Source organism: Eucalyptus grandis, chromosome 1 (assembly GCF_016545825.1).
Source record: "Eucalyptus grandis isolate ANBG69807.140 chromosome 1, ASM1654582v1, whole genome shotgun sequence".
Classification (NCBI taxonomy): Eukaryota; Viridiplantae; Streptophyta; class Magnoliopsida; order Myrtales; family Myrtaceae; genus Eucalyptus; species Eucalyptus grandis.
In genome coordinates this window covers 18,417,979-18,431,603 of record NC_052612.1, presented here as the reverse complement: position 1 = coordinate 18,431,603, position 13,625 = coordinate 18,417,979, and the positions used below count along the sequence as shown (strand labels likewise).

General features: G+C 37.7%; 1 long non-coding RNA gene across 1 annotated transcript; it reads right to left on the bottom strand.

The window, feature by feature from the left end:
• Window positions 1–5,174: 5,174 nt before the first annotated feature.
• On the bottom strand, window positions 5,175–6,035 carry LOC108957165. The gene is made up of 2 exons (XR_005550058.1): window positions 5,929–6,035; window positions 5,175–5,480 (listed from the first exon to the last, which is right to left on the bottom strand). It is a non-coding gene; the product is annotated as an uncharacterized LOC108957165 (long non-coding RNA).
• Window positions 6,036–13,625: the final 7,590 nt, after the last annotated feature.

Genomic DNA, 13,625 nt, shown 5'->3' with positions numbered 1-13,625 from the left:
TAGGTGATTATACTAGCTATCTCAATATCAACAACAATCAGGTAGTAAACATTACATAAGATGTTCACAAAGCACACTTAACAAAGGCCAGCCAATACATCTAACACCAAGTCAATACACGAACTGGAAAATATCATATTTTTTTCAATTTCTTGATCTTTTCTCTTGTAACAATCCAGTAATAATCATCTATAAAATCCATCACAATTTTCCTACATGAAGCGACTTTGTTGACATCATATATGCGATTCAACACTCCTTGCCATTCTGGTGGAATGGTGTTCATGAAAAATTGCACTATCTCATACTGTGGCATGGAACGACCATTCCATATGACCTTTTGAATTTTCCCGTTGACTTCAAGAACGTGATCAATTAAGTCACCACTCTCCCATCGATGATCAGTTAGCTCAGCCATCAACTTAGAAAGCCTTTCCTTTTGTTCATCGGTAATTGTGCAAACATACGTGCGCAACCTAAGGGGAGGCATTGTTTCTGCAACAAATGCAGAACAAATAAGGGATTACATATAATCCTCATAGACTTAATTGGAAAAAGAAACACATTTTGTTTGGTCAATGGTCAAAATCAACGGTCAACGGTCGACGGTCGACGGTCAACGATCAGCCGGGTCGGGTGGGCCGGTCGGACCGGACGGGCCGATTGGGCCGGGTTGGACGGACCGATCGGCACGTGTGGCACGCGTGCAGCACGTGCGCGCGTTGGTCGCGCGCGCACGTCGCATGCATGCGCCTTCCCTTGCGAATCGGTGTGTGCGTTGCACGCGTCGAAGACTCTAGTTCATTCCGGCTGCGCGTGGGGGCGCGTCCGGCGGCCTTTGGCGGCGTTCCACCACTCGTCGCGATCGTCTCGATGAGACCTTCCACCCAACGCCATCAGAAATCGATTTCGACTTATAGAAACTCAAAAAAATGGATGAATAGTGCTCGGGTGTCGGGATTTTTTGCTCCGATCGGTGTCGGCCGATTAATTTCGCAAAAATTCAATTAAAAATCATTCATAAACATGAAAGGGATCGGGAAAACATGAACTATGGCTCTGATACCAATGTTGGGATTGTCGGATTCCCAAAAACCGGATTCAACACTAAATTGAACCCCTAAAACGAATGTGGAAGATGAGTCCTGGAAAAACACACGTATCACCGATCCTAAGACACATCACAGAATTGAACGTACCTTGTTAGCCACAGATTAAACACCGACGCCGATATGAGGAAGAGAAACTGGTCCCGTTCGATTCGATGACGCGAATTTGCCTTGAAGGGAAGAGAGCGTCGGCCGTTTACTTACTGTTTTTCTTTTGGAGCGTTTTTGAGGGAGAGAGGGAGGAGGGACGTACGTTATACCAAAAGGTACGTTCCTCCCTCTCTTTTCTCCCTTAAATACGTTCCCTCCAAAAGGAAACGTGTCCCTTCATCATATCCCTCCATCCATGGGCCCTAATATTCTTGGCCGGGCTTTTAGGCCCATCATGGGCGGACGGGCCAACTTAGGCCCGTCACTTTAATAAAACCATCACCACCAAACTGGACCAAACGCGTTCCCAGATTTTTCTAAGAAGGTGCATGAAAATTTTCGGTTTGAACATTCCAATTCCGAAAGGTTTTCAAATTCCTACTCAGTTCATGGGCTTGAATTTGGACTTCGTTGACTGGTTCACTTCATTGTTCTTACTAGTGATTACTGCTGATTTCAAGTCAGCATTCATTTTATATGAAAAATAGGTCTGCTAATTTTGGTTGGCTGCAATAACATTTTGTAGGTTCTTCGGAAATGTTAAATCCTAGCGTTAATATGATGGTCTTCGTTTGTCGTGGACTAGTTCCATGTGATAGCACATGATCTAATTGCAGTGAAGATATAAGTTTTAAGTAATCTAATATCAATTATGAGTAGCAGCCAAAGCGATATCAAAAAATAAACTGGGCATGTCACAAATTTCATTCGTCTGATAAAGTTTCTCTAATCATGTTTTTGAGACTGAGTTGCTGAGATTGATTAATTCTTGGGATGATTATATGCGTAAGCGGCAAAGAAATAAAAAACAAATTAAGTTTGATGTCCTTGGGAAATGGATTCCGGAACCCGAGTGCGGATAATGTTGGCACACTGATCGCACTCCTTAGACCATCAAACGAACGTCAAATCAACAAAATTGGTATAAAAAAGAAGTGCTGGAAATACCAAACGCCTTTGTCGAAGAAAGCTTTTCAAGATTGGCATTACATGAATTTGTAATGATTTCAGATCAAGCAAATGTCAATTCAGCAAAATGGTTTTCACAGAAACCCTGCAACTTAGGAAGGGTTGGCAAAACTACCAAAACAAGTTTTTATTTTCCGAAATTTGTGAGAATGAAGTTTAATGTGTGACAAACAATTCTCAAGAAGACATCCATAGTAGATTCAGCACGCACGAATTTCTAAAACTCAAACAACTCGAGCACATCATTCTGGAAACAGGGCATCGCAGAAGAATACATGTACAGCTCACAACCATTTTCATCATCTAAAAATGGTCTATTAGATCTGAAATTTATACACAACATAAATCATACAATGTCTTAAAACTTTCATGGAGACAAGACCAATTCAATTCACATGAATTTATAAAAATCATTGAACAAGCATGAATCAATCAGAACAAGCAAATCTCAAGAATAGAAGGCTCGGTTTAAGCATGCTTGACCTATCCTAATAATGTTCAATTCTCATGAAAATTTTATACGATGTTCACAGGGGTATGACAAATAATTTTTATGAAGAAACCATTTCCAGATTCCAACATACGAATTTATAAAAATCAAGGAATCAATACAGGTCAATCAGTAACACAAATGGCAGCAAGGAACACGTTCAATCTACAACCCATGGACCCTACAAAATGATGCTCAAACATTTTAAATTTTTATACGTTGTAGACTTACATGTTGTGAACAAACTTCTAGAAGATACTGACTTAAAATTTGATGCACAAAAAATCATATGAAAATGGCAAACGGCAGAGGTCAACAGAACCGGACATGAAGACAGAACAGGGAAATTTTCCAGATTTAAGTTCAGTTTTGTAGAAAATGTTAGACCTAGTAAACGATCTCCAAATATTGCAAATAAGATGTTTCCTACAAATCTCTAGAAGACCTCAAATGCAAACAAGATTATTTTTCAGCTCAAACGAAGATAGCTGGCGAATAGGTCAAATCTGAAACAGAGTAGGTCGCTTAACCTCAACCATAGCAGCAGAACATGCACATTTTAGAACAGATCACCAACTTTTGATCCAACTAAATGATTTGCAAATCCTACGAAATTTTTACACGACTTAAACTAAATGCCAAGATCAAACTTCACGAAGACACTCAGACTAAAATCGAAATGTAAAAAATCATACAAAATCAACAGTCACCAGCTTTCGAACAGGCTCTGACATAGCAAACAATGTCAAAATCATGCATACAATATATCGTTGGAAAGCTTGTGAAGTTTTCTACAAATCTCATCGAGAAATCAAGACCTAAAAACGACATTATCTAGCTCAAATAAAGATGTTTATCAAGTCAGTCCAATCAGCCTACGATTTTACCAAATAAGCAATCATGATCAATCCAAATATTACCTCACCATCAATCGTCATAAGATCATCCTAAACCATACATATTATCCATATAAGCATGATAGATCATCCTAGGGTTGAGCTCTAGCCCCGATTGCGTAAGGCAATCTCACTTCAATGAGGTCAAGATCAAGAGTGTACTACCTTGTGTATTTCCACGAAATAAGCTCGATTGAGCTTGTATCAAGTTACACCGAAGGCTAGGATATGCCAAGGGAGGTCCAGCACTAGGTAAGAATGCCTAAGGTCACCGGAATAGCTCTGGAGTGGCTGCCTAAGCTACCAGATATTTTCGTCGTCACCGAGCTCAATTTTTTGAACCAATCAAGAAGAGGCCGCCGATTCTGAGGTATTCCGGCAAAGGATCGAAGGAACCAGTGCCACTGTGAGTTGAGCAACTCCTCAAGGATCACCACAGTACCGGTTGGACAGCAAGGAATGGTTGTCGATTGCCGAAATAGGAATTGGGATAGCCGGTTTTCTTCATCGACTTAAAAACTGGTGCTTTTCACCGTGGGAAGAAACTGCCGATCAACCGTCACCTATGGCGCCTAGGGTGGTTGACGACCACCACCAGCTAGGGTACAAGCTGGTTGATGTCGGTGGAGTAGGGGTGTAAACGGTTCGGTTCGGTTCAGTTTTTTTGAAAAACTTAACTGAACCGAACCGTTAGAAATTTCGAACCGAACCGAAAGTTCGGTTCGGTTCGGTTTCGGTTCTCAAATTTTGGGTTTCGGTTTTCGGTTTTCAGCTTCTTTTTTTTTTTTTTTTTTGGGGACGGCTTACCTTCTGTATAAGCTCTCTGAAGCATTGATTGACGTTCTCTCTAGTTTTTGCGCTATATTCAAGAAACGAACATCTATGTCTTTGAGCTAGATCTCTTCCTTCTTCCCTTGTTACAGCCCTTTTACTTTCCTGAAATGATCACATCATGAGAAGCGAGAAGAGAAGTCAAGCAAGAAGAAACCAGGAAGGATAAGAAGCGACAACGAGGACGGGAGCTCGGAATGTTGCGTGAGAATTCTTTGGAAGGAGGATGGCGTCCCGAGACATGGTTTCTTTTGTGGGCTTGTCCTGCTTTTAGCTTTTCCAATGTTAATTTGTTCCCAGAAGGAATATTTGGTCCTACATGCGGTGTAGCGATTTTAAGTGCTTTTTTGACACTAGTGATTCGTAAATACAGCCATAAGCATATGAAATCGTGATAAAGTATGCTAACAACTTATCTTCTCATCTGAATGTTCTATTATAGTCTTTATGCCTCACATCACATTTCACTCAGCAAGTATACCCATTCAGTCTTTGTCCAAAAAAAAAGTATACCCATTCAGTCTAGGAAATTGTCCTTCTCCAAGGCCAAGAGAATCAAGACCTGCTGAGACTTCAAAAAGATGATGTGTAGCATCCCCATTGTACAACAAAAATCGGTGTTGACAAAGCTCTAAAACAGGGATTTTGTTCACCAAAGAATAAGAGAAAAAAAAGCAGAAAGAATCCCAGATTAACAAGAACTCAAAGGAAACTAGTGCTTTTCATCCATAAAACAAGTATCATAGGGCAATTAATTATTGCAAGAATCCAAATTATAGTCATGACAAGGAGCAAAAGTAAATCACATTAGACATCCATTCAGTCACTTCTTTAACCCCACGATGCTGAGACAAAGCGACAACATATATCTCCATTATGTTACAACCGCTTCTTCTATATGATTCAAACTACAGAGTTCTCCAATGGCTCAAGGCCATTCTGCCTCAGAATTGGCAAGTTTCTCACGCATCTCCATAGGAGTTGTGTGCACGCTAAGCCCAATAACCACAATGCTGCTCCTTTCTTTTGTATACCCTGACCAAAACAATTGAAATAAAATTAGTGATCTCAACTTAGGAATCTGATGTCACAATATATACTTTTCGCTTCTGTGTTTTCTATTTGCATCATTGCTTGAAAAGGAAGAAAGTCACTCTCTATGAACATGCAGTATTGTTTTAAGCTCAACATATCTAAGAACAGAGGGAAATAAGTAGTTCCACCTCAAAGGTGAAGAAAGGGGTACATCACCATAGGAACAGAATAAAATCAGAATTGCTCAAACCCCAGACTAGATTCTCAAGTTCAATCGAATCATTATGGTTTTAACCCAATTTGGACATCAAAACATCTTTAGTTAGCAATCCTACACTACCACCTAACTCTAAACCTCTTGCTTAGCCTTGTATGCATTTCTATCTAAAACCAAAGGTAGAAAATGGTCCAGACATACACTCTCTCCCTTACGCTACTATGAATATACCTCTTCGAGCTTAAAGACGGCATTCAATCATCAAGAGAAATTGCTATTGAATTCAGGTCCATGGTCGCTCACCCTAAACGCTCCTAGTAATTTTGAAGGGGCCCAATTTTGCTAAAGCTCGCTCCACTTCTTCACTAACCTGGTCAATATTTCAGAAAGTAAGTTCTTAAGCTACGTTAAAAACTTCAAACATAGCAAATTCCTTTATGACCAATTCTGAGGAACATTATATCGTTATGCAGGCAAAAGCATAATCCATTCCCTCAGTTCCAAATTAAAAGTGTAAACTAAACTATCATAGTCACTACATGATATTTGGCAAAATCAAAGATGATATTGCTAATGCATAGTCACCCTAAACGCAAACATACTACACTATACATGAGATTTTCACTTCTCAAGGCTCTCAAGCCAATTTAAGGAGACAATGATACATATAGAATCAGAATATCACTCACTCCCACAAATCATGATAACCACTGTTCTCTAGTTTCTTCATCAACCGATTTTACTACTCTTCCATTAACCAAGAGAAAAGAACATGGAAACACAATAAATGAATAGCATGCGGCTGCCAAATTTATCTTACGACACGCCGAAGTATGGGCTCCAATAATGAGAAAAGTTTCTGCAAACTATCCACCTTGAGAGCTTCAATGACACTGCATGGAACATTAATATATTTATAAACCTCAAAGGAGCAACCATTTTTACATAAGATGCATAATTATAGATAAATTCCCTCTGAAGAAGGCAAGGACACATAACAGAGAAGGCAAGGACACGTAACAGAGACAGATCCAGGGCCCAAAACTTTTAGCTACATTAGATGCTATCTATGGAAGATGGTAGAATTCAAGTTCGTGTAGAAAAGAAATAGGAAAACAGACGAAAAGAGTCAAGAATCTACAATGAGAAGTTGGAACCCTTTTCCAATTGTCGATCTTGATACTTTTGTGAAAAATAATAATTGTTTAAGCCAAACACAGATAAAGAGACAAAGGGAAAAAGAAAAACAAATGAAAAGAATCAGGAATCCACACAAAAAAGAAGAAGTCAGGACACCCTTTTCAGAAAGGCAAACATAACTATATTAGGAATAGAGAGATAATTTAAGCCAAACACGGCAAAAAAGAGGAGGTCAAATTAAGAATCTGTAACCCAAAGCCAGAACACTAACACCATACAAAATAGCAAGAATCTGCGTTACTTTGCACCTTCTAAACATGAAATCAACCTTGAAGTCAACCACTGCAAGCATTTGATCACTTTGAAACTTGGTGCAATATTTATGTTGGATCTATTAGCAGTCTGTGTTACATAACACCGACAATGCAAAAAGGGTTCTTCAACAAAAAATCATTAATTATCCGGTAAACCACACGCAATATACAATTAGCAGCCCTGCAACTTCCCAGTCCGAGTCTCGCTCCATTTACATGTTGCCCAATACGATAACATCAAAACAATTAACCTCAACTGTTTAAAGACAAACCTGAAAGCGAGCGATGGCATTAGTAGCAATGGTGGTGTAGGCGCTGCCCAGTGCCCATGTGAGGAGGGGCATTGACGTAGTAGAGCGGCGTCGTGAGGACAAAAAGGGTCAGTCTCCGAAGCGTCGTTGCTCGACCCAGCACAGCACACAGCTCCACGAGTCGCCGGCGCGCCGCTGCCAATGAAGAAGGAGAAGAAGAAGAGAAAAGGGCGTGGTGGAACAACCGGTCCCTCAATCGGTCACCGTCCCTGCCGCCGTCACCGTCCTTGTCGCCGTCGCCGTCGCCGTCACAGTCACAGTCGCCGTCGCCGTCGCACCTTCAAGATGAGAGGAGATGGGAGAGAATAAGAAATAGGGTTGGCCTTTTTGCCGGTTTGGTTAATGCTTAATGGTTATTGGTTCTATTTTTTGGTTTCTCGGTTCGGTTCAATTTGGTTAACCGATAAAAACTGAACCGAACCGAAAAATTTCGGTTTTTAATGAAAACCGAACCGAAAAAACTGAATTTTTCGGTTCGGTTCGGTTTGGTTTTCGGTTCGGTTACTGATACCCCTACGGTAGAGTGGCAGATGATCGGAGCTTGGCCAGCGCACAGCAGTGGAGGAGGCGAGAAATGGTGGGGGAGAGAGAGAGAGAGGATCTGAAATTTAAGGCCTCCTTTGCATTTTTGGAGGGAAAATTTGTTATATACCCCTTGGCAAGATTTAAAAAAAAAAAAAAGATTAAATCTTAGCTGGATTGATCCAAGGGCTAGGATTTGATCTCTTTAGCTTAACTAACTTACTTACGCATTAAGCTTGACAATAATGTGCACATGTCAATTTGAATGGCTAGGACAAATTTTTAATGAATGGTCATGATTAATTTTAGGATTAAAGGCTAATTGGGATATTTTTGCAATTTAAAAAATCCGAGGGTGATTTTGTAATTTCACTATGGGCAAATTTATAACTTTTATGTGATAAGGACAAGAGGAGGTCGGCTGAACTATGGGTTAGTTGGTGGTGGCTGCCGGCCACGGGTTGTACGTTGGAAAATGGCCGAACTGGCCAATTCTGCTGAAAACCAATTGGATCGGCCCAAACTAATCAGAAACGGTTTGGTTAGTTCTGATTTGGCCTTGGCTGTTTTTTTTTTCTTTCAAAATTTTATGCAGTTAGGTCAAGGATTTAATTGTAAGGAATTCCTGTTCAATTTGAATTGAAAATGGGCTAATTTGAGGAGGAATGGTCCAAGATCGCCGAAATTGAATCAACCAAAATTTTCAAAAACATTTCAATTGACTTTGATTGGTTTAATTAACCCAGGAATATTGAAAATTATACTCAAATTGAAATTGGAATTTCCAATTTGTGCACTTCCTTCTTTTAAAAACCAAATTAAACCTAATTGATGCAACAAGATATCAATCGGTTCGATTTCCCATGTTAATAGTAGCTTAATGCATCTGAATTGACACTAAAACAGTGGCATGGATTTTATGTCCGAGTTAGATTAAGGGCCAATGATGAAATTGAATCTTAACCCCTTAAATTAAACCTTAGTCTAGAATGGGTTAACTTGAATTGCACCAATCAAAGCTCATTAACCTAATTTTCTAAAATTCAAGTGAGCTAAATCCATCAAATTGGAAAATTCACGAATGAATTTGCCAAAATTGACCTTGAATTTGGATTCAGTTTAAGAAAATGGATTGATTTGAAGTGCGAGCATGCAACTCATGAAGAATCGATTTGGATCCCTAATTAGGGTTGCAAATGGCAATTTTTATCCTGACATGCCAAACCACCGAAATGGTCACACGAGTGATTTCAGAATGGCCTCTTGATCAAATGTTGTAAAAGAAGCCAAGTCAAAATACGATTGGAAATGAAGTAATTTTATTTTTGGCCGATTCCGAACTTAAACTCAAAAAATTCAAAAAATGATGTTCTTAATCGATTTTTGCAAAATCTTCAATGCTAGAGTCAGATTAAAGCTAAAACAACATGATTTTGGAGTTTTTACATTTTTCAATTTTTTTGGTCAAAGGACTTTTAATTGACTTTTTACTAAAATGATAATTTTATGATCAAAACTTTGAATATTTTCAAAATTTTATGGCCAAAGTTATTAAGATCAATTGGGAACTTTTTGTGTAAAAAGCCAAATTCTATCCGGAATTAACTTTTGATCAAAGGGTTGACAAAAAGTCAACTCCAAAATCAACTTTTGATTTTTGGGTTTTTGTTAAAAAGGAGTAGGAAATTACCTGCAAATGATAGGCCAAAGAAAATGAAACTAAAAATGACAATTTTAATTGAAGAAATAGGCTATGTTGTGATCAGAAATGCTAATCTTGAGTTTTTATCTTTAATGATGTGTTGACTAAAAATTAGATGTCGACTTTTAAAAAAAAAAAAAAATTATCAAGATCAATAAAAAATATAAATAATAAGAAAGTTAGGTAAAATGGAGACTCTTGGTCTGAGTGATCGCTGATTTACAGGATTTTTCTTGATTTTCCAGAGGATGGTTATCTTGAGACTCTGGTCGTGAGTTACATGTATATTTCAGGGAGGGTCTTCAATCAGTAATCTCAAAAACTTGTCGAGATTAGAATTGTCTATTTGTAGTTTGATTGGATCGACCCCGACCTTAATGGGGAACCTTTTGGAGTTTACTTACTTTGGACCGGTCTTTAAATAATCTAATTGGGTTCAATTCCTTCTTTCAGTATGTCCAAGAATCTCAGACATGTTATGTTATCCCTGCGATGGGAAGGACTTCTGAACCTTTGTAAAACTAGGTTTGAGGTACAACTCGTTGGAGAGAACCATTCGGGACTCTCTCATTATACTTCCTCCGACTGATGTCCCCTTCTCCTTCAATTTCGGTGTTCAGTCCAAATGTAACATTAAAATGAGTCTGAGAGCTCCATCGTTAATATCCTTTTTTACGCAATGGTTTACACAAAATCAGGTTCTAAGTACAATGAACCTTGTAGAAATAAAATGGGAGTGAAATGAATATCGGTTCTCTAGAAAGGGACTCGTATTGCAGAAAGGGAAAGAGATGTTGATATTTTTTCCTTTCTGGGCTTTTCTTCATCAACAGTCAAGAATCATTGAAGGCCACCATTGGCTCAACCAAGTCATTCAATGAATTAGCATTCGCAAGTCAAGTCAACTTAAGATTGTCGTGCATAGGAACAAGGGATTAATTATACGATGTGATATGAATTACAAACCAAGCACAGCTCCATTGAAATTCCATACAGGGAAATTCATGTTCATCTACCTTCCAATAAGAACACAATTCCTCGTTGTATGTGTTCACTTACAGACTCCCTAAAATAATATGGAAATTGCACTCAAATATAAGTAAATCATTTTATTTATTTTCTTGAATCTACTTATTTAATGAAATTGTAGAAATATAATGGGAAAGAAATGAATATCTGTTCTCTAGAAAGGGACTTGTATTTCAGAAAAGGAAAGAGATGCAGAATTTTTTTTTTTTTTTTTTTTGTGGACCTTTCTTCATCAACAGTCAAGAATCATTGAAGGCCATTGCTGGCTCAACCAACTCATTGAATGAATTTGCATTCGCATTCGCAAGTCAAGTCAACTTAAGATTGTTGCGCGTAGGGACAAGATATTAATGATACAATGTGATAAGAATTACAGACCAAGCACAGCTCCATTGAAATTCCACATAGGGAAGTTCATGTTCATCTGCCTTCCAATAAGAACACAACTCCTCCTTGTATGTGTTCTCTGACAAACTCCGTAAAATAGTATTGAAGTTGCAGTCAAATATAAGTACATCTTTATACTTCTTTTCTTGAATCTACTTATTTAATAAACTTGTAGAAATAAAATGGGAGTGAAATGAATATCTGTTCTCTAGAAAGGGACTTGTATTGCAGAAAGGGAAAGAGATGCTGATGTTTTTTTTTTTCTTTCTGGACCTTTCTTCATCAACAATCAAGAATCATTGAAGGCCACTGCTGGCTCAACTAAGTCATTTAATGAATTAGGATTCGCAAGTCAAGTCAATTTAAGATTCTCGCGCCTAGGACAAAATATTAATTATATGATGTGATAAGAATTACAGACCAAGCACAGCTCCATTGAACTTCCATACAGGGAAATTCATGTTTATCTGCCTTCCAATAAGAACACAACTCCTCGTTGTATGTGTTCACTTGCAGACTCCATAAAATAGTATGGAAGTTGAACTCAAATATAAGTAAATCATTTTATTTATTTTCTCGAATCTACTTATTTAATGAACTTGTAGAAATAAAGTGGGAGCGAAATGAATATATTTTCTCTAGAAAGGGACTTGTACTGCGGAAAGGGAAAGAGATGCTGATTTTTTTCTTTCTTTCTGGACATTTCTTCATCAATAGTCAAGAATCATTGAAGGCCACCGCTGGCTCAACCAGGTCATTGAATGAATTCACATTCACAAGTCAAGTCAACTTAAGATTGTCGCGCTTAGGGACAAGATAATAATGATTTGATGTGATAAGAAGTATAGACCAAGCACAGCTCCATTGAAATTCCATACAAGGAAGTTCATGTTGATCTGCCTTCCAATAAGAACACAACTGTTCCTTGTATGTGTTCTCTCACAAACTCCGTAAAATAGTATTGAAGTTGCACTTACATATAAGTAAATCATTTTATTTCTTTTCTTGAATCTACTTATTTAATGAACAAAAATAGGACATGATAGATGCATTTTGGTGTTACGATGAAAAGCTGTGGTATCTATCTACGTTTAACATATTTTCTACGTAGTTACTATGCTGTACAAAGAGAAAATTGATACACATAATGTCATTGTTTTATGATGTTAATATAGGATGAGCCAAAAAAATTTACATTAGTTGTCAAGTTCTAATCTCAACATCTTAAACATACTTCTTTTATTTCTCTATTTTTTCTTTAAAAAAAATATAGCCTTTTCTTTTAATTGAGAAATTGTGTTAATTAAATAAAGTAATTTTATTGTGCAGCGTCACGATTTTTCTCAGTAATTTCCAAAGTGAAATAAGTCCAAAGAAACTAGTTTTATTTTAGGGAAAATAAGAAAGTAAAACGTAGAAGACAAAGGCGGAAAAGTGAGAGATACGAGAATGGGTGGAGGATTTCGTGGCCACAGCCACCACCAGCGATGATTGGTGATGGTTAGAAAATTTGAAGAATTTATCACAGGCTTGACTTTCGGAGAAGCAGTCATGGTGGACTCCAACTATCCATCGAAGTGGTAATAGCTTGCCTTCTCGAGGACGCAATGGAACAAATATTATGAATTAGAGGATTAAAAATATATTTAACCCAATTCGAAGAAAAAAACTTAACTAGAATGAAATACATGACGCTAAAGATCGAAAAGATTATGTGCTTTCCTATCATTTTCTCATATGCTTCTTTGAAATCAGGTTATATTTGCTTCTTCATATGCAAACCAATCAACCTGCTTGAAATCGCCTAAGTTATTTACAAATTCAAGTGCGAGATTGAGTCAATCCCAAGCCTCATTAGTTCGGATTTTATGAAAGGTGAATTTGAGCTCAAGCTTGAATCAAGCTCCCACAAAAACTCATTTATAATAACCCAAATCGAATTGAACAAGTCATTTCAAGTTTATAAAAAAAATTCACAAGTCAAACTCGATCCGAAAAAATTGAGCTTCTACGAGATGAGATTGAGTGAAGTATCTAGTCTTATATTTTTTTAGTCTAGTCTAGTTCAAATATAAATATCGATTTGATCGATTAGACCTCTTTTGTGTCCTACTAAAAAATAATGCCGACAACACTTAGAAATCAGTCTCGGTCATCACTGAATGTTCATTCAAAGAGAATCTTACATATGATTGCAACCTTGTGCAAGATGACATTACTTAGTGTGGTAAAGCAAAGAAAATTTGGACATGGAATATTGTCTTAAATCTACTATGGAAGTCAACCCTCGTAGATATGTTCCCATGCAGACACACAATACAATCACAATATAATAAAATTGAGTCTGCTAATAAGAATCATTTGTCCCGTGACATCCTAAATTTCTGATTCTAATTTCAATTGAATGAGTTGGGTTTTTTATCGACGCGCCTATAGTTTTTTTTTTCCGAACTGATCACTCACGAGATAACTAGTCTATTTGGTGAAGCCATTAAAAATTTAAATGCAAGAGACTTGAGAATT